Source organism: Patagioenas fasciata, chromosome 1 (genome assembly GCF_037038585.1).
Source record: "Patagioenas fasciata isolate bPatFas1 chromosome 1, bPatFas1.hap1, whole genome shotgun sequence".
Taxonomy (NCBI): Eukaryota; Metazoa; Chordata; class Aves; order Columbiformes; family Columbidae; genus Patagioenas; species Patagioenas fasciata.
The window spans coordinates 42,109,978-42,130,772 of NC_092520.1; positions in this window are offsets into that span (position 1 = coordinate 42,109,978).

Here is a 20,795-nt window from a genome sequence, read left to right on the forward strand (position 1 = left end):
CCTTATAGATTTGTGAAGTAACACATGATCTTTAGAATTTCTATAGTTCTACTCAGACTCCACATATTTCTACAAAACACCTTGATGCCTGACCTGCTGAATCCCCTATGACCAGTTTTGTTTTGGATCTTAATGATGTAGAACTCTTCATTTGAGGAAGCTTACACATCATCTACTATTTTTATAGATATGTCCTTGCCCATACTGCATAGTTCACATGGTCTCTGAGCTCTGTTAACTTATCAGTTATGCCTCAAAGTTATTTGGGAGTGGGTGCTATGGGTTAAACTGTCCAGGGAACATGCGAACAGTGTGAGAGTATGAACAAACATATCTCCAAACAAAGTTTGGGAATTTTATCTGGAGGTCCTTAATTCACATATATTGATCAAATATTGATAAATACTTATTTCCTCCGTACTCAAATAAGACTATGACAACCATGTTCTATGGAATCTTGAGGAACTTGGAGTGTATTTAAATGCACAATATCTGATTCTGGCAGGTAAAGCAGAAAAAGGAAAAGTTTGTGAAAGAAGAGAAGCATAACTTTTTCAGTCATACCTGAGCATATGTTATCAAACAACATCTGATCTATATGAAAATAATCCAGAAGTATAATTTCTTGAAGTGACAATTTCCCTTACAGTAGACACAGTTGATGGCCATGAGTCTCTTCTGTGAAACCTATCTAGACTGTGTTGATTTTTGTGTCCCATTGCGCTTCTTACAAAGGACAATTTAATATTTATAAATAGTAAAATGCTTAACAGGAAATACCAAGCACAAAATATCCTGGAACCTTCTGTACAGGAGATACTTGTGGTCACTATGGATTTAGGTCCTTTCAAGTAACAGATGTGCTAGAACTTGATCTCCTGAATGAACGGACAACTACTCCCATAGTATGTGAAAAAGAACTGTAAGCTCAGCTTGCTGCCTTATCCACTCTTTTTTTTTTTCAGCTAAATTTTTTTGCAAGGACCATATAAAATCTTATCTTAAACATAACTTTAAAAATTAATTTTCTAGTCCTTAAAAATAATGAAAATCACAACTGTTACCTTTGTCACTGACATGATATTTTGCAGGAATATTCCATAAAAAATTAAGTAATGTTAAGAGCTGCTTATTCTGGGAAAACTTTAACTTTGTCATTTGGCAAAAAAGCAATTTTTTTCCATTCTTCTGGACCCTAAGATCTCCTACCTCTAGTTCCATGTACTGTTTCAGTCAACTTTCACTGTAATCTGTATTACTGATACTGATCTGATTAGACCTGTGTTGTAATTTTACACTAAAATGACACAAAAATACAATATAAAAGAGCTACTGGGTTAAGAACTGGCTGGAGGGCCGGGCCCAGAGAGTGCTGGTGAATGGGGCTTCATCTAGCTGGCGGCCAGTCACTAGTGGTGTCCCCCAGCGGTCAGTGTTGGGTCCAGTCCTGTTTAACATCTTTATTGATGATTTAGATGAGGGGATTGAGACCATCATCAGCAAATTTGCTGATGACACCAAGTTGGGGGGCAGCGTCGACCTGCTGGAAGGCAGGAGGGCTCTGCAAAGAGATCTGGATAGACTGGAAAAATGGGCTGATTCCAATGGGATGAAGTTCAACAAGGCCAAGTGCCGGGTCCTGCACTTTGGCCACAACAACCCCCTGCAGCGCTACAGGCTGGGCACAGAGTGGCTGGAGAGCAGCCAGGCAGAAAGGGACCTGGGGGTACTGATTGACAGGAAGCTAAACATGAGCCAACAGTGTGCCCAGGTGGCCAAGAAGGCCAATGGTATCCTGGCCTGTATCAAAAATAGTGTGGTCAGCAGGACAAGGGAAGTGATCCTTCCCCTGTACTCTGCGTTGGTGAGGCCACACCTGGAGTATTGTGTTCAGTTCTGGGCCCCTCAGTCCAGGAAAGATATTGAGGTGCTGGAGCGGGTCCAGAGAAGAGCAACAAGACTGGTGAAGGGACTTGAGCACATGACCTATGGGGAGAGGCTGAGGGAGCTGGGGTTGTTCAGTCTGGAGAAGAGGAGGCTTAGAGGTGACCTCATCGCTCTCTATAACTGCCTGAAGGGAAGTTATAGCCAGGTGGGAACTGGTCTCTTCTCCCAGGCAGTTAGCAATAGGACAAGGGGACATGGGCTTAAACTCTGCCAGGGGAAGTTTAGGCTGGATATTAGGAAGAAGTTCTTTATGGAGAGAGTGATCAGGCGTTGGAATGGCCTGCCCAGGGAGGTGGTGGACTCACCGTCCCTGGAGGTTTTTAAACTGAGATTGGACATGGCTCTTAGTGCCATGATCTAGTAAATGGGCTGAAGTTGGACCAAGGGTTGGACTTGATGATCTCTGAGGTCTTTTCCAACCTAGCCAATTCTGTGATTCTGTGATTCTGTGAAAGTAACCAGTGAAGTTTCTATTTGGAATCTCTTGATCAGAAATCTTACTTTTCTCTTTTTTTAGACAAGCCAAATATCCACCGCCAAATGCATTTTACTTAATCTAACTGTTATACAGTACAAATAAGGTTTTATCTTTCACTTCTTTTCTTTTGTACTTTATTTAGGAGGATGAACTCTTTTGTTGAGATATAACAACAGCTAACAAGAATACAATTATATGTTACAATCAATCTTGTTTTGGTTTTCTAGTGTGCTGAGTTTGGCTGGGATAAAGTTAACTTTCTTCATAGTAGCTTGTATAGTATTTTGAATTTGTGCTGAAAACAGTGTTGATAACATAGGGATGTTTAAGTTATTGCTGAGCAGTGCTTACACAAAATCAAGCCCTTTTCTGTTTCCACACTGCCCTGCCAGTGAATAGACTGGAAGTGTACAAGTTGGGAGGGGATGCATCTGGAACAGTTGACCTCAACTGACTAAAGGGATATTCCATGCTATATGTCATCATGCTCAGTAATAGAAGCTACAAGCAGAAGGGGGGTGTGTCTGGAATGATGATGTTTGTCTTCCCAAGTAACAGGTACATGTGACAAAGCCCCACTTTCCTGGAAATGGATGAGCACCTGCCTGCTGATGGGAAGTAGTGAATGAATTCCTTGTTTTGCTTTGCTTGTGTATGTTGCTTTTCCTTTACCTATTAAACTGTCTCTGTAACAACCCACAAGTTTTCACACTTTTCTGATTCTCCCCTGAATCCTCTGGATTGGAGTGAGCAAGTGGCAGTGTAAGGTTGTGCTGTTTAACGGGGTAAAACCAGAGTAACAACATTTTTGACCTGTGCCTACCTATGAAATAGAGTTCATTGTATGAATCTTAGTGTAACATACAGGTTTTGCTAAATCAAGATCCTCTGTAACAGAAGCATAACCTGTACTTTTATTTGAATTAACAACTCTAGCTTTTGAAATATTCTAATGGATGTACCTTATAATGTAACTGTCCTTTAATTTGGCACTACTTGTGTTTGCTGTGACCAAGTGGCCAGTTGCAATTTCATCTTTATAAATGTTGGAATTTATTTTTGTCACAACCTTTTTTACGATCTTGTTGTGAAAATACAGAACATATCCCTGAATCTAAAGTGCAGCTGCAGCAACAACAGACAATGTAAGATACAAATTTGCTTGTGATATAGCATCTCAAGGTGAGTAAATCCTGCAAAACTGTTTTGCCCACAACCACACATACAGTGCTTTTCCTGACCAATATGTAGTAGAAAGGCATAACTACGGTAATTGAAGACTAGAAAACACAATGTATTTCCTACAGAATACATAGTACACAAAATATCAGACTTTACTTGGTTAAATAAAACACTGCCCTTTGTTGCTAATAAACCAACTATAATTACATTTCAGAAAATAATATTGTCTTTTTTGTTTAATCATCATTTAAAGTACTTTCAGTATTCATACCTTGTACAAATCCCCTAAAAGTATGTATGCCTTGTCATTAAATAAACTAATAACATATCCACCCTTAGTGTCTGAATAAAATATTTATATGGTAATAAAGTTGATATTGTAAATAACAGTCAACAATAAAGTAGGTTGTGAAATTAATCTGTTATCTTGTTTTATTCATTTATTAGCACCTGTTGGAATTTCATACTGTGTTAAGTCTGGTCCACCATTTTCCTTAAGCACATTCTCTGGTGATCAAAAAAAAAAAAAAAATCTTTCCTTTCATTCTTTCCATTACATTGACCACATACAAAATCCAAATCTATGGATAGAAGAAATTTCCCCTACCTCAAAATGAGTTCACTGATACAATGGGAAGTAAAATGAAGAGCAAGTAGAAAAGCTCCAGCTGTTCAAGAAGAATTCTGTGTTGTAGCTCACAATGCACATGTCATTTGCTCATGAAGATTAAGGAATTTAATTTTTTGTTGTTTTCCACACCTGACAAATCAATCAGACAGTGATATAATCAGTAACAACAAAGTTTTAATGGAACCCACAGTAAACAGGACTTAATTATTGCACTCTCCCTACAGGAGGTGCACTCTAGGCAACTAGACTATAAGGCAGATTAATTTTGCCTCTTTTTACTTTCTGTGTCCCTGTAGAGATCTCTATAGCAACTGAATTAAATTGTATGTGGTGTTAATAGCTTCAGACTTTTACAAATTAGAAATGTTGCAAAACTGGACTATGGTTTGTCTGGAGATAGTACAGACTTCCTCAGTACACAGAGAGTATTGAAATAAGTGTAGTAAACATAGATAGACAACATAAATTTAAAGTACATGAAACTTGTCTGCTGCATTTTTTTTCCAAACTGATTCTGAACACAAAGATACATAAGCATTTCTACCATTGTCCTGATCTTCTCTGCAAAGGATTGTCCTGTTCTTTTAAAACATAGCACATTGAATTCTGCAAATATAGTAAAACCTGAACTTTTTTTCGATCATGTTGCTTTTGCTATGTAAATTCCATTGTATACATACATGACTGAAAGGTAGCTGTGGAGGAAAAAAAATCTATTCATTACAATCTGACCTGTGTCTTATGAGAGTTTTAGTGTACCATATAAATCTCAGTAGAATGATAAAAATCAAAGCTGCTATGCCTACTCTAACTCTTTTGAAGCTCCCGTTTAACCTGTAGGCATGGATATCTTGATGTGCTCAGGATATGACTGCCCTTAGAGCTGGTGTTCCAAAGAGACTTATGAAATACTCAGATGAGCAACTTCTGTTTTAGTTTCTTAAGAATAAGTCTTCAAACCTCAAGGTTCTCACTGAAGTACCTCATAATAAGAGGATGACAGTTGAAACACCTTTTCTTTCATCCTGAAGTTGCTTATAGGCCTAAAATTCTGTGTATGAGAAAGCTAAAACCAGTATAATAACATATAAGAAGATACCATAAGACATGTACGTGATTTAGTATTTTGGAGCTTTTGGATTATGTGGATATGGACTAGAATGAAGTGAGTGTGGTAAATATTAAACAGAGTGAAAACAGATTCACCATTGGTTTCAAAATTGCAATCATCCATAATCACCACATGTGCATAACAGGGATTGATTCTAGTCTGTATTTTGGTCTTGTGTTAGTATCGGTGAGATTCAAAAAAGTATAAAACTTTAGACAATCAAAAGTGAAAAGAGCAATGAAAGAGTGGCAAATAAGAAATGAGACTGTTTCCTCATATTCAAGTGACTAATTGTTAAACCAATAATACCAATTAATGAGGTCAAATGTTAAGTAATACATTCAGGCTGAGAATACAGTCTGATAAGTGCTATAGCAAATATCATGAGGTTATGCAGGGAGAAAATTAGAAAGGCTAAAGCCCAGATAGAGCTTAATCTGGCAACTGCCATAAAAGGCAATAAAATATGTTTCTACAAACACATAAGCAACAAACATAGAGCTAAGGAGAATCTCCATCCTTTATTAACTGTGAGGGGAAACGTAGTGACAAAGGATGAGGAAAAGGCTGGGGTACTTAATGTAATCTTTTCCTCAGTCTTCAGTTGCAAGGCCAGTTGTGCTCCAGATACCCAGCCCCCTGAGCCAGAAGACAGGTGTGTGGAGCAGAATGAAGCCCTCATAATCCAAGGGAAAATGGTTAGTGACATGCCACACCATTTTGGCATGCATAAGTCTATGGGGATGGATAGGATCAACCCAAGGGTACTGAGGGAGCTGGTGGAAGTGGTCACCAAGCCACTTTCAATTATTTATCATTGGTCCTGGCTAACTGAGGAGGTCACAGTTGACTGGAGCTTAGTAAATTTGATGTCCATTTACAAGGAAGCCCAGAAGAAGGGTGCAGGGAACTACAGGACTGCCAGTCTGATGTTGGTGCTGGGGAAGGTTATAGGGCAGATCATCTTGAGTATCATCACACAGTACATACAGGACAACCAAGCAATTAGGCCCAGTCAGCATGAGTTTATGAAAGGCAGGTCCTGCTTGACCTACCTGATCTCCTTCTATGACAAGGTGACCCGCTTAGTAGATGAGGGAAAGGCCATGGATGTTGCGTACTTACAATTTAGTAAAGCCTTTGACAATGTATCCCACAATATTCTCCTGGAGAAACTGGCTGCTCATGACTTAGATGGGTATACTCTTTCCTGGGTTAAAACCTGGCTGGACGGCTGGATCTGAAGAGTTGTGAATGGAGTTAAATTCAGTTGGTGGACTGTCACAAGTAGTGTTCCCCGGAGTTCAGTACTGGGGCTAGTTCTCCTTAATATATTTATCAATTATCTGGACAGGGGGATAAAGTGCACCCTCAGTAAGTTTGCAGGTGACACCAATTTGTGTGAGAATGTTGATTTGCTTGAGGGTCTGAAGGCTCTATAAAGGCAACTGGATCAATGGGCAGAGCCCAATTGTATGAGGTTCAACAAAGCCGAGTGCTGGGTCCTGCAGGCTTAGGGAAGAGTGGCTGGAAAAGCTGCGTGTCAGAAAAGGACCTGGGGGTGTTGGTCAACAGCTAGCTGAACATGACCCAGTAGTGTGCCCAGGTGGCCAAGAAGGCCAACAGCATTCTGACTTGTACCAGAAATACTGTGGCCAGACGGACTAGGGAAGTGATCATGCCCCTGTACTCAGCGCTGGTGAGGCTGCATCCCGAAAGCTGTGTTCAGTTTTGGGCCACTCACTGCAAGAAAGACACTGAGGTGCTGGAGAGAGTTCAGACGAGGGCAACAAAGCTGTGAAAGGTTTAGAGAACAAGTCTTACGAGGAGCAGCTGAGGTAACTGGGGCTGTTAAGCCTTCATTAAATGAGGCTGAGGGGAAGCCTTATCACTCTCTACAATTACCTGAAAGGAGGCTGTAGCGAGGTGGATGTCAGTCTTTTCTCTCACGTAACAAGAGATAGGAAAAGAGGAAATGGTCTCAAGTTGCACTGGAGGAAATTTAGATTGGATATTAAGAAAAATTTCTTCACAGAAAAGGTTGTCAAGTATAGGAACTGTCTGCCCAGGGAAGTTGTTGAGTCACCATCTCTGGAGGTGTTTAAAAGATGTGTAGATGAGGTGCTTAGGGACATGGTTTAGTCCCAAACTTGGTAGTGTCAGATGAATGGTTGGACTTGATGATCTTAAAGTCTTTTCCAACCTAAATCACAGTATCACAGTATCACAGTATGTTTGGGATTGGAAGGGACCTCAAAAGATCATCTAGTCCAATCCCCCTGCTGGAGCAGGAACGCCTAGGTGAGGTCGCACAGGAACGTGTCCAGGCGGGCTTTGAATGTCTCCAGGGAAGGAGACTCCACAACCTCCCTGGGTAGCCTGTTCCAGTGCTCTGTTACCCTCACTGAGAAGAAGTTCTTTCTCAAATTTAAGTGGAACCTCTTGTGTTCCAGCTTGATCCCATTGCCCCTTGTCCTATCATTGTTTGCCACTGAGAAGAGCCTGGCTCCATCCTCGTGGCACTCACCCTTTATATATTTATAAACATTAATAAGGTCACCCCTCAGTCTCCTCTTCTCCAAACTAAAGAGCCCCAGCTCCCTCAGCCTTTCTTCATAAGGGAGATGCTCCACTCCCTTAATCATCTTTGTTGCCCTACGCTGGACCCTCTCCAGCAGTTCCCTGTCCTTCTTGAACTGAGGGGCCCAGAACTGGACACAATATTCCAGATGGGGTCTCACCAGGGCGGAGTAGAGGGGAAGGAGGACCTCTCTCGATCTACTGACCACCCCCCTTGTAATACACCCAAGGATGCCATCAGCCTTCCTGGCCACCAGGGCACAGTGCTGGCTCATGGTCATCCTGTTGTCCACTAGGACCCCCAGGTCCCTTTCCCCTACACTGCTCTCTAATAGGTCATGCCCCAACCTATACTGGAACTTGGGGTTGTTCCTGCCCAGATGCAGGACTCTACACTTTCCCTTGTTAAATTCCATCAGGTTATCCCCCGCCCAACTCTCCAGCCTGTCCAGGTCCCGCTGGATGGCAGCACAGCCTTCTGGCATGTCAGCCACTCCTCCCAGCTTAGTGTCATCAGCAAACTTGCCGATAGTACACTCAATTCCCTCGTCTAAATCATTAATGAATATATTGAATAATATTGGCCCCAGTACTGACCCCTGAGGCACTCCACTAGATACTGGCCTCCAACTGGACTCCGCACCATTGACCACCACTCTCTGGCTTCTCTCTTTAAGCCAGTTTGCAACCCACCTCACTACTCTATTGTCTAGACCACACCTCCTCAATTTAGCTGTGAGGATGCTGTGAGGGACTGTGTCAAAGGCTTTACTGAAGTCAAGGTAGACCACATCCACCGCTCTGCCATCATCCATCCACCTTGTTACATTCTCATAAAAGGCTATGAGGTTGGTCAAGCATGACTTACCCTTGGTGAAGCCATGCTGACTGCCCCTAATGACCCTCTTATCTCTGATGTGCCTTGAGATGGCACCAAGGATAAGCTGTTCCACTACTTTCCCAGGGACAGAGGTGAGGCTGACCGGTCTATAATTACCCAGGTCCTCCTTCTTGCCCTTTTTAAAGACTGGAGTGACATTTGCTTTCCTCCAATCCTCGGGCACCTCTCCTGTTTCCCAAGACTTGGCAAAAATGATGGATAGCGGTCTAGGAATGACTTCAGCCAGCTCCCTCAGCACCCGCGGATGCATCCCATCTGGACCCATGGATTTATGGACGTCCAGACTACTTAATTGTTCCCTAACCCAGTCCTCATCGACTAAAGCAAACTCCTCCATTAACCTGGCTTCATCCGGGGTCTCAGGGGTACAGGGTTCCCCAGGACAGCCTCCAGCGGAGTAGACAGAGACAAAGGCGGCATTCAGCAATTCTGCCTTCTCTGTGTCTTCTGCCACCAGGGCACCCACCTCATTCATCAGTGGGCCTACATTGCCTCTGGTATTAGTTTTATCTGCTATGTATTTGAAAAAGTTCTTCTTGCTGTCCTTGACCCCTCTCGCCAGCTGTAATTCTAAGGAGGCCTTGGCTACCCTAGCTGCCTTCCTGCATCCTCTAACAGCAGTCTTATATTCCTCCCAGGTGGCCAGTCCCTGCTTCCATGACCTGTAAACTCGCCTCTTCTGCTTGAGCATACCCAACAGATCCCTATTCAACCACGCAGGCCTTCTGGCTCCCTTCCTTGACTTCCTACGTGTGGGGATGCTCTGATCCTGAGCATGGAAGAAGCAATCTCTGAATGCAATCCAGCTGTCTTGGGCCCCTTTTCCTTCAAGCAGTCTTTCCCATGGGATTTCCCCCAGCAATTGCTTGAAAAGGCCGAAATTAGCCCTGCCAAAGTCCAGGGTTGCAATTCTACTTGCTATTCTGTTCCTGCCACACGAGATGCTGAACTCCACCATCTCGTGGTCACTGCAACCCAGGCAGCCCTCAACCTTTACTGCTTCGACCAGACCCTCTTTGTTAGTGAGGATGAGATCCAGCAGTGCACCTCTCCTAGTCGGCTCCTCCACCATCTGCATGAGGAAGTTATCATCAATGCACTGGAGGAACCTCCTGGACTGTGGCTGGCTGGCTGAATGGTCCTTCCAGCAAACATCAGGGAAGTTAAAATCACCCACAACAACCAGGGCCTGTGACTGTGAGGCCACTCTCAGCTGCGCATAGAAGGCCTCATCAACTTCCTCAGTCTGATCTGGTGGCCTGTAATAGACACCTACAACAGTATCACCCCTGCCAGCCTGTCCCTTGATCCTGACCCATACACTCTCAACTCGTTCCTCATCTGCTCCTGGGCAGAATTTAGTACATTGCAGTTGCTCTCTCACATAGAGAGCAACTCCACCACCACGCCTGGCTGGCCTGTCTTTCCTGAAAAGGGCGTAGCCATCCATGACCACATTCCAGTCATGTGAACTGTCCCACCACGTTTCTGTAATTGCCACCAGATCATAATCTCCCGACCGAACATAGGATTCTAACTCCTCCTGCTTATTCCCCATGCTGCGCACATTGGTGTACAGGCATTTCAGGGAGCGAGCAGAGCACACCAATTTCTCCCTAGGGGCACAGGAGGCCACCCGGTCCTCATCTGTTTTAGAATGCTGCCCCACTGGGGCAAGCCCAACTACAACCCCATCCCCCTTTGAGCCTAGTTTAAAGCTCTCCAAATGACTCTATAATTCTAACATATGTCTAAAATTCAGAAATAGAGAACAGTAAATTAAAGAAGTTACAATAATAACTGATCACACTGACATTTTTAAAACCTGAAACTCTGGTGGACCCACACTCTCCAGAATAAAACATTCTGTAACAAGTATCCTGTAATTTTAGACTAACAAACTGAGATATAATGAGGTACAGTGCCTGGAATCTGACAATAGACTAATCTATATTAGAAAAAAGTAGTATAATTTTAATTGTCATGTTAATAATCTGTTGTACTTTCAAGCTGTGTTGAAGAATCTATCACTAAAAATGTGGTCTTTCCTAGAAAAGCTGCTCTAGTTCATATTCAGATTAATTCAAAGAATTCCTATGACCTATGTTATGCTGAAGTTGGGTTAGATAATCAGTGCCTCCTTAAGGTTTTATTATCTGTGGATCTGTTCTTTACAACAGGAGGAAACCCCACTGACTATAATAGCACTCATGAAGAAAGAGTACGATAGGATCCTGATTACAATCTATGAAGTTTAATTTCTTGCCACTCCATAGTTTTCAAGAAAGAAAAAATTACTCAGGCTTTGTGCTATGGATGGGTATCATCCAGGCTGGCAGCTTCTGTGGGCTAATCCCAATTGGCAGCTAGGCACCACGCAGCTACTCACTCATTCCCTCCATGACTTATTTCCCTCCCCAGGATGGGGGAAGAGGAAAGGAAGAGTAAAAGTTAAAAAAAAAAATTAAAAAAATTGAATTTGTGGATCAAGATTTATTAAAAAAAAAAAAGTTTAATAAGTGAGGGATAAGTGGAAGAAAGAGATTTTTCAAGTATGTGGCAGATAAAACTAACACCAGAGGCAATGTAGGCCCACCGATGGATAGGTGCCCTGGTGATAGAAGATACAGAAAAGGAAGAGTTACTGAACACCTTCTTTGACTCTGTCCGCTCTGCTGGAAGCTGTCCTGAGGAGCCCCGTACCGCTGAGGGCCCAGAGGAAATCAGGAAAATGAAGGAGTTTGCCTCGGTTGATGAGGACTCGGTCAGGGAGCAATTAGGCAAACTGGACATCCATAAATCCATGGGTCCAGATGGGATGCACCCACAGGTGCTGAGGGAGCTGACTGAGGTCATTGCTGGACCATTCTCCACCATCTTCACCAAATCTTGGGAAATGGGAGAGGTGCCTGAGGACTGGAGGAAAGCAAATGTCACTCCAGTCTTCAAAAAGGGCAAGAAGGAGGACCCAGGCAACTACAGACCAGTCAGCCTCACCTCCATTCCTGGGAAAGTGACGGAACGACTTATCGTTGGTGCCATCTCAAGGCGTATCAGGAATAAGAGGGTCATTAGGGGCAGTCAACATGGCTTCACCAAGGGGAAGTCGTGCTTGACCAAACTCATTGGAGGACATAACGAGGTGGATGGATGATGGCAGGGTGGTGAGTGTGGTCTACGTTGACTTGAGTAAGGCATTTGACACAGTCTTCCACAGCATCCTTGCAGCTAAACTGGGGGAGTGCGGTCTGGATGTAGTGAGGTGGACTGCGAACTGGCTGACAGAGACGTGGTCAGTGGGGTGGAGTCTAGTTGGTGGCCTGTGTCTAGTGGAGTCCCTCAAGGGTCAGTACTGGCACCTGTATTATTCAATATATTCATCAATGATTTGGACGAGGGAATAGAGTGTACTATCAGCAAGTTTGCTGATGACACCAAGCTGGGAGGAGTGGCTGACACGCCAGAAGGCTGTGCTGCCATCCAGTGAGACCTGGACAGGCTGGAGAGTTGGGCAGGGAAAAATTTAATGAAATATAACAAGGGAAAGTGTAGAGTATTGCATCTGGGCAGGAACAGCCCCAGGTTCCAGTAGAAGTTGAGGAATGACCTATTAGGGAGCAGCATAGGGGAAAGGGACCTGGGGGTCCTGGTGGACAGCACTGTGCCCTTGTGACCAAGAAGGCCAATGGCATCCTGGGGTGTATTAGAAGGGGAGTGGTTAGTAGGTCGAGAGAGGTTCTCCTCCCCCTCTACTCTGCCCTGGTGAGACACCATCTGGAATATTGTGTCCAGTTCTGGGCCCCTCAGCTCCAGAGGACAGGGAGCTGCTGGAGAGAGTCCAGCTCAGGGCAACAAAGATGATTAAGGGAGTGGAGTACCTCCCTTATGAGGAAAGACTGAGAGAGCTGGGTCTCTTTAGCTTGGAGAAGAGGTGACTGAGGGGTGACCTTATTAATGTTTACAAATATATAAAGGGTGAGTGTCAGGAGGATGGAGCCAGGCTCTTCTCGGTGACAACCAATGGTAGGACAAGGGGTAATGGGTTGAAACTGGAACACAGGAGTTTCCACTTAAACTTGAGAAGAAACTTCTCCGTGAGGGTGACATAACACTGTAACAGGCTGCCCAGGGAGGTTGTGGAGTCTCCTTCCCTGGAGACATGCAAAACCCGCCTGAACACCTTCCTGTGTAGCCTCATCTAAGTGTTCCTGATCCGACAGGGGGATTAGACTAGATGATCTTTGAGGTCCCTTCCAATCCCTAAAATTCTGTGATTTTGTGATTCTGTGATTCTGTGAAGAAGATAGAAGACAAAACAAAACAACTGATGCAAAAGTAAACACTCACCACCTCCCATGGGTAGACTGGTGCCCTGCTACTTCCCAAATAAAAGATGCAAACCCTCCTAAAACTCCTATTTTTTTGCAAAGAATGACATTATACACACGGAATGCTTCTTTGGCTAGTTCAGGCCAACTACCCAGTTGTGTCTTCTCACAACCTATTGGGCTTGCTGTAGTTTATTCACCAAGGGGGCAGAATGAGAAACAGAGAAAGCCTTGATGTTTTGCAAACACCGTTCAGCAAAAGCTAGAATATTAATGTCCTATCAGTAATATTTTGGTAAATATCTAAAACACAGCACCATATAACCTGCTGTGACAAAAACAAACAAACAAACAAACAAACAAACACTATCCTGCACACCACAATAGATGTGAGTTCTGTTGTGGTTTTTTATCCACTTGCCTTCCACAGACAGTTTGTAGTACTGTCAAACATTTTGTGTTCATAAATTTTGCCATTTTAAACCCAAATTACTTTCTTGCAGCTTCAGGTAGAATGTCCTACATGCCTATGTGACATTAGTTCACATACACATCTTATCTCTACCACTGTTTCTGTGATCTTTCACTGACATCACTTAGGCTTTAGGGTTCCTTAAAGGAAGTTATTAAATGTTCAATATTTCCACAGAAGGTGAAGACAGACAATCTAAGAAAATAATTAGACCTCTACACTTGGTTTGCTGAACAGCTTTCCAGACTTTTGACTGGGTTTCTTTTGACTGTTAGGCAGCTAGCATTCACTTAGATGCTACATTCAGATAACTATAAGTAGGTATTTCTCATTTTGAACTCAATTCACTTTCCCAATCTGTATTAACAAAATCGTTACTGAAATATCCTCAGTGTTGACAACATCAGTATTTATTCCATCTCTTGCCAAATAGAAAACTTCTGAAGAGATTAACTTTACAGTTACTGGTACAGATTCTGGTTCTTATTAGATTTTTATTTTTTTTTCCGCATTATTTTTTTAGTTGTATTACTGCACTGTCAAACTTTCATTGTTTCCTCCGATGCTGCCACATTCTCCTGCTTCCCACCTCTTGCTATTGAGAGTTAAACTCATCTCTCACCAGGTAATACTGCTAATCTAGTATCTAGCACTCCATCAGGTACATGGGCAGCAAGCACAAAAATGGAAGTGGCAAGATTCTGATCAATTTACAAGCTTTAATGGCAATTCACTTCATAGTTTTTTTAAGAAGTTTGGATCTTGCTTCTAACACTGTAAGAAAATGTATTGGGAAAACATATTGCCCTGTTTGGACTTCTCGTTTTTTAAGCAGTTTTGGATCTTACTGCTGAACTAAACTTGCCAGTCAAAATGAATGCTATCCAGAAACCTGTAATCTTCACAAATTCTCTGGGTGATCTTATCAATGTGTGAAAAAATCTGACAGGTGTGATTAAAAACGACCCAGCCATACCCTTCCTACTGGTGTCCACTGGCAGGACAAAGCACAATTGGTATACATTGAAAAAACATATACTTCACTGAAATGATAAAAAACCTTTTTTACTGTGAGGGTGGTCAAACACTGAAATAGGTTGTTCGGAGCGGTTATGAAGTCTCCATATTTGGAGATATTAAAAACTTTTTTGGATATACTGCTGATCAAGTTGATATAGATGATGCTGTTCTGAGCTAGGGCATTGGACTAAATGTCTCCCAGCCTAGGGCATCAAGCACTTCTATGGGGCCAGACCAAGACATCAGCCCACAGATGGGAATCAGGGTCAGGCCTGGTGAGGGGAAGCAGGATCAGACACAACCCTGAGATGGCCACATGGGTCTGTGGGGACAAGCAGAGGCTGGGCTGAAACATAGGAATGTGGGTGGACCTGGCTTGGCAAGGCACATGGCTGGGTAGGGCTGTGTGTACTTGGAGACTGTCCCTGCGGCAGTGTCTCTGGGGAGAGCATGACAGCCCCAGGGCCCTAAAATGGGGTCCTTGGCCATGGGTAGGCTGGGGGAAGGCCCCAGGCCATTAAAGCCCTTTAGCACACTCATGTCCCTTTCAGATACTTGTGAGATATTCTCCCACGATGTGGAGGACACGGATTGACTTCCTTGGTATCATTCTCTGAAAAATAATCTCCCAAATCTCAGGTAAATCATAAGGAAGTTGAATGAAGCATTAGTTCTCTACTGTTTTCCTAGTAAATATAATGAGATGTTAGAAATCCAGTTCGTATGATGATGCATTTATTTTTAGACAAATTTTTTTAAATATCTATAATGCTTAGCTTACTGTCAACTAAATTTAACCTAAACTTTCAACTCATGACTGTTCTAATCTAAAATACACAGGATAAAGATATTTCATTTGGTTGGACTGTCTTCACTACATATACATGCATGCAAAGATTTATTGTTATTAAGGGCTTATCTATAACAATCAGAATTCAATACTACAATGAGATACCTGGAATAACAAGGTCTATTTTAACATCGTTGGATTAATATTCTGCCTGTATTCCTAGTTTACCTCAAAGATTTCAGTAAGCAGACAAATTGCCTTGACTGTAGCACTACACTACTCTGTACTTCTGATACAAAAGATAGTTTGTTAAAAGCTAGTTTAGATATTTTTAACTGTTCATCAATTATTACAGTTAGGCACACAACCACTGTGTAAGAAGGCACCAGTAATCTGTAGTCTTAAGGTTCAACCCTGACTCTTGGAAGAAGAGAATAGGGGTTCAGGCCCTGAAGACTAGCTGCTCTGTTTCATAGGTTGTTGAATAAATGATGATGACTATTCCTTCACTGGCAACTTTCATTTTGAAGACCTTCTTTCATGTGTTGTTTCAGAGATGCCCAAAAGAAACACTTAAGTTTCAAATAATGCTCCAATTAAGCAAAATGAAAAACCATTTCCACAAAGAGGAGAAAAAGTCTCTTTCTTCCCCCAACCAGTGCTCTGCTTTCCTACTGTTGAAGTCAGCAATCACTAAACTATCCCAAGAATATCACAATTATTCAAATGTTAAATCTATAGCTGGGAATTTTTTAAACTTACATTTAAATAAAATCACCCTATGATGAAGGGTATTGTTTATATTGTTTATATAATTGCGGTCAAAAAAATACCGGAATTCCACAATTTAGTTTTCTTGTCATCATGTTCTACTCAGCTCTCAGGCAAGGCTAGCCTTGATCTTGGAATTGGTTTATATATGATTAGGGCTTTCAAAGCAGAAAATAAATATTGTTATTTCGAGATTGAAATACTATTTCTAATTTATTATTTTAGATGTTATTGCTGCTATCAGTACTTTTTGTGTTGTTTTTATAATTATGATCATTGCCATGCATAAATCTTATTTAATTTCTTTGTAGGACATTAACGTATACTAAATACTCTCAGAGCAACCTATCACTTTGATACTTTAACAAAATTTAACAAACTTTTAGAATTCTGTAGTTGAATGGTGGATATTCTCTCATGTGGTTATTTAAAACTTAAGAATTAATAGCATAAAGAAATGCTTTCCTGAGGTATTTCAGCTAGATGAATGCAGGTAGTCCTTGACTGAAAAATGTAAGTGATGCAACAGGGACATTTTTGTCATAATATAATCTTATCCCTAAAGCTGTAAAAGATATGAGATTTAGCAGAGTATCTATAATTCCCAAGGGAGGTGATTATTTCCTGACAACTACCCACTAGATTTACCTTGTTGCTTTTATAAGAAGTCTGCATTGTGTGAGATAATGCAGCTTAATTTTCTAGAAGATAAAGCCAGTTTGACAGCAGTTTCAGCATGCTTCACATGAAATAATCTGACATTATGAAATAATGTAACATTTAGAATGTTCTCTAGCCATAGATAATGCTCACCCAATTCAGTGATCCAATGTAGTAATAAAGATGAGCAAAGTGATGTGATATGGCCAACAACCTAAAGATATTGGGAACTTATGATAATACTGGGGAAATATCACAGAAATATTACTGTCTGTAGAAAATGATAGCATTTTGTTGTCGTGTTGTTTGGTTTTCAGAATATCACAGTCTACAAAGATTTCTACACTGTGCTTACAAGAGTACAGACTGAACTTGCCTACCTTTAATATAGCTTTTTGGACAAAAACAGTGGGTGACAAAACACCTCTTAGCTTAACAATGCCAAATGAACTTTGTTTCCTGGTCTGATTTTGAAGTCCTTTCTAAGAAGTCACTGCTTGAAAGCTGCTGATATCCAACCTATCCATTTTAAGGTTAATTTATTGTGTTTCCGTAACTCCGCACTCTTGCAGATTCAGCTGAAAAAGAACTGGGCAGAAGCAAGGATGTCATTCACTTAGCCTAAGTAACATATTAAAAGTTAGACATCAACTAATTATCTATGCTTGTAACTTCACTGTTAATAGATAAAAAATAAATCTTCAGACAGTAAATCTTATCAGAGATTTAGTAGATTCTTTCTCACCGGACTTATTTCCCCCAACATACAGCATTCATCTTTTAATAAACACATTTTTTGTTACAGTCATCTTCTCTAGACTCTGCATTGTGGAAATCTCCAATGAAGTTAGCTGTTTCTGTTAGCATAAATATTCACAAAAAGTGACAAATGCTAAAACATATGTTATAATCAGCTTTTCCTACACACTGATTAAATGAGATTATTGTAATACCTAGCATCATTATTTCAAACTGAATTGAATCATGTCTGTGTTAGAAAAAAAAACAAAAGAAATCAATGCCACCCACCTGCTTAATTCACACCTAGAAAACAAGACAACAAAAATAACAAAACAATTATCTCAAATCCATAGACTTCTAAAGAATCATAAAATTTAAATGACAGAACCTACTGTTTCTTTTTCAAATTGGTAGTTTCAAAATAAATATTCAAAAGAATGATAGTTCCAAAAATAAATAACAAAGGATTTGCTGACAGATGTGAGTTACTACCTTTCTGTGTCTTTTTGCTGAATTTTTAGTCATGATCGCTAAATAAGAAAATGGCTTTATTCTTATTCATACTAACACATTATTTTTATTGGCTCAATAAGCTGAACTGGGTTGGATGTCAAAGTTAGAAATGACTTCAAACAATGTTATTTGGAATGAGTGGAGGGATTAATAGGATATCAGATTCTTGAAAAGCTACACTGAGAGAATAATACTAAAAAATATTAATGTAATACTTCTAAACTTTTAAAAATGCATTTGCCTGGGCTACCTTCGTGCCTTCTCCTGTATTTTCTATAGATGTTCATAGCAATTGGGGTTTACATATAAAAATTATCAAAGAAACTCAATTCAGCCCCATGTGCAAGTAATATTGATGGAAATACTTGTGCTTTTGTTCAGTCAAAGAACACAAACTATAGTGTACAATTTATTTGAACAATCAGATCTAAAAAAAACATCGCTAGAAAAACAAGTATACAATGTACATTACAAGTGATGGTTGGAGGTGCATGAAGCAATGAATATTTTAGAGTAATTTTAGGCAAATGAAATTGAAGGAAAACACCATGATGCCCTTGCCTTTAAAAGGAGAAAATCAAAAGGTGAAAGACTAACTCCTAAAAAATATTACTATGAATGGTCCATTTAATTATGAACAATAAATTAACCTTTTTGTTGGAAAAGGTCAGAATTGTTCATGCCTAACATTTAGTCCCATGGGCTGATAACAGGAGATAATTTTGGACAACCAATCTTATTAAGTCAGTTTATCAACCTTGAGAAACAACAGCTTGTGAGAAAAAAATAGGACAAAATGATTTTACGATATGATCCAAGAAAGCATTGGAAGCTTCATGGGCTCATAGATTGTGCACTTTATACTAGATGCAATGCAGAGTCCTTCATATGTGTAGTAATTCCAACACACCAGATTTTCTCCCACACATGCAGATCAGCCATGCAAGTTGTATGCATTTGAATTAGTACAAACATTTTAAACATGGTTAATTCATGTTTAGGCCCTGTTTCAAACCAATGCCCACATGTACATACCTCAGAATAGCCCAAGACATAGAAATGGAGGACATATTGTTAGAAATGCTAGGAAAAGTTAATAAGGCTCAAGAGTTTGAAGTCAGAAACTGAAAATGCACTTCACTATCAGTAGTTCTGAGAATTCTAGAAGACTCTGAAGTAAACTGATGTCAACTTTAGCTTGATTCCAGAGTTAAAAACGTTGGATCTCAAAGGGGCTGAACTCCTTGCATGTTTTATGCAAAATCAAAACCAGCTAAAAGATTGATAAAAAATGTTTTTCATTGAATTTGCTTTTTTATGCAAGTTAAGCTTTTACAAATATGTAACCCCAACCATGAAGAACTAAAGCAGTTTTAAGTAATTTGTAATTCAGATGAAGATGGATTAGGAACTGCCTTCAATCCTTACAGTATCCTGGCTAATTAATGGAATATTTCCCTTCTAAGTCTTCGGCATTGTTTGACAGTATTCCTTATATGAGCTTACTTCCCCAAACAATATTTTTTCTCACAAGAGTAATTATGCCTTCTTTATACAGCACTACACATACACAGACAGAAAAATAGCTCACAGTTCAAAAATCTTGTGACTTACCTCCTATAGCCCCGAAACATGGTTTTGCAGTTTGACAATGTAATAATGTGGAAATGCCATCAGCATCAAAAAGAAGAAAAAATAAAAATAGAAAGTTTGGTAAAATAAATGGTATTTAAAGACTATTTTAAGAGAAGCTACCCTGGAGTCGGGGGGATGGGAGGGGAGATGTTCACCTCTCTCCAACACAGGTCAGTTATATTTTGAATTCAGAGACAGCAATCTTGAAGCAGGATGAAAGATTATAATCTATGTATATTGTTATGGAAGATTTGAGAAGGCTGCTTTTAACATTTTGGTATAATTTAAAATTAAAAGTCACCATTCCTTAGTTAAAAGCGTGAATAATGTTTAGAATTATTTCTAAGCAGACGTATTTGAATATTTACTGGTTTAATGCATGAAAGGAAGTTTCAGTTGGGCTTTAATATTATTAAGACAACTAGCAACACTAAAGAGGAATTCAGTTATTGAAGACTAACATGAATGTGAAGCTCTTATTGTATTATTTTTTCAGTAATAAAATTTTGCTATGAAAGCATTGCAGATTGTAATACAATTGAGACATTGATATATTCTATTTGAGAGGGATACTAAGTTTGTCATTTGTGATGATGAGAAATGTGGAAGAAATTCTAATACACATACTCATAAAATGCAACTCAGAAGGAAAATGTGCCACATTTTATGACTAAACATTTTAAACTAAAGGCAAATGCACTGTTTTCTGTAAATTTTGAATCAAAGGGAAACTACAGCAAAGCATAATGGATTAAACATTACAGAATTTGAATTACACAGATACAAGCTCCCTATGAATCTCTAGATCTTGTCAGGAAGAGATATTGTTTGAAAACAAGACACCACTAATGCTGACAGGAAACAGATATGAAAAAATTGTAGGACAATGAAGGAGAGATTGATATCAGACTTTTTTTCTTACTTAGCAGTATTCACACTCTGTCCTATGAAAACATTTGCAAATTCTATAATATTTTGAAGGCTTTTTAGTCTACGTAATATATATATATATGCGCTTCAAGGCATTTTAATGTA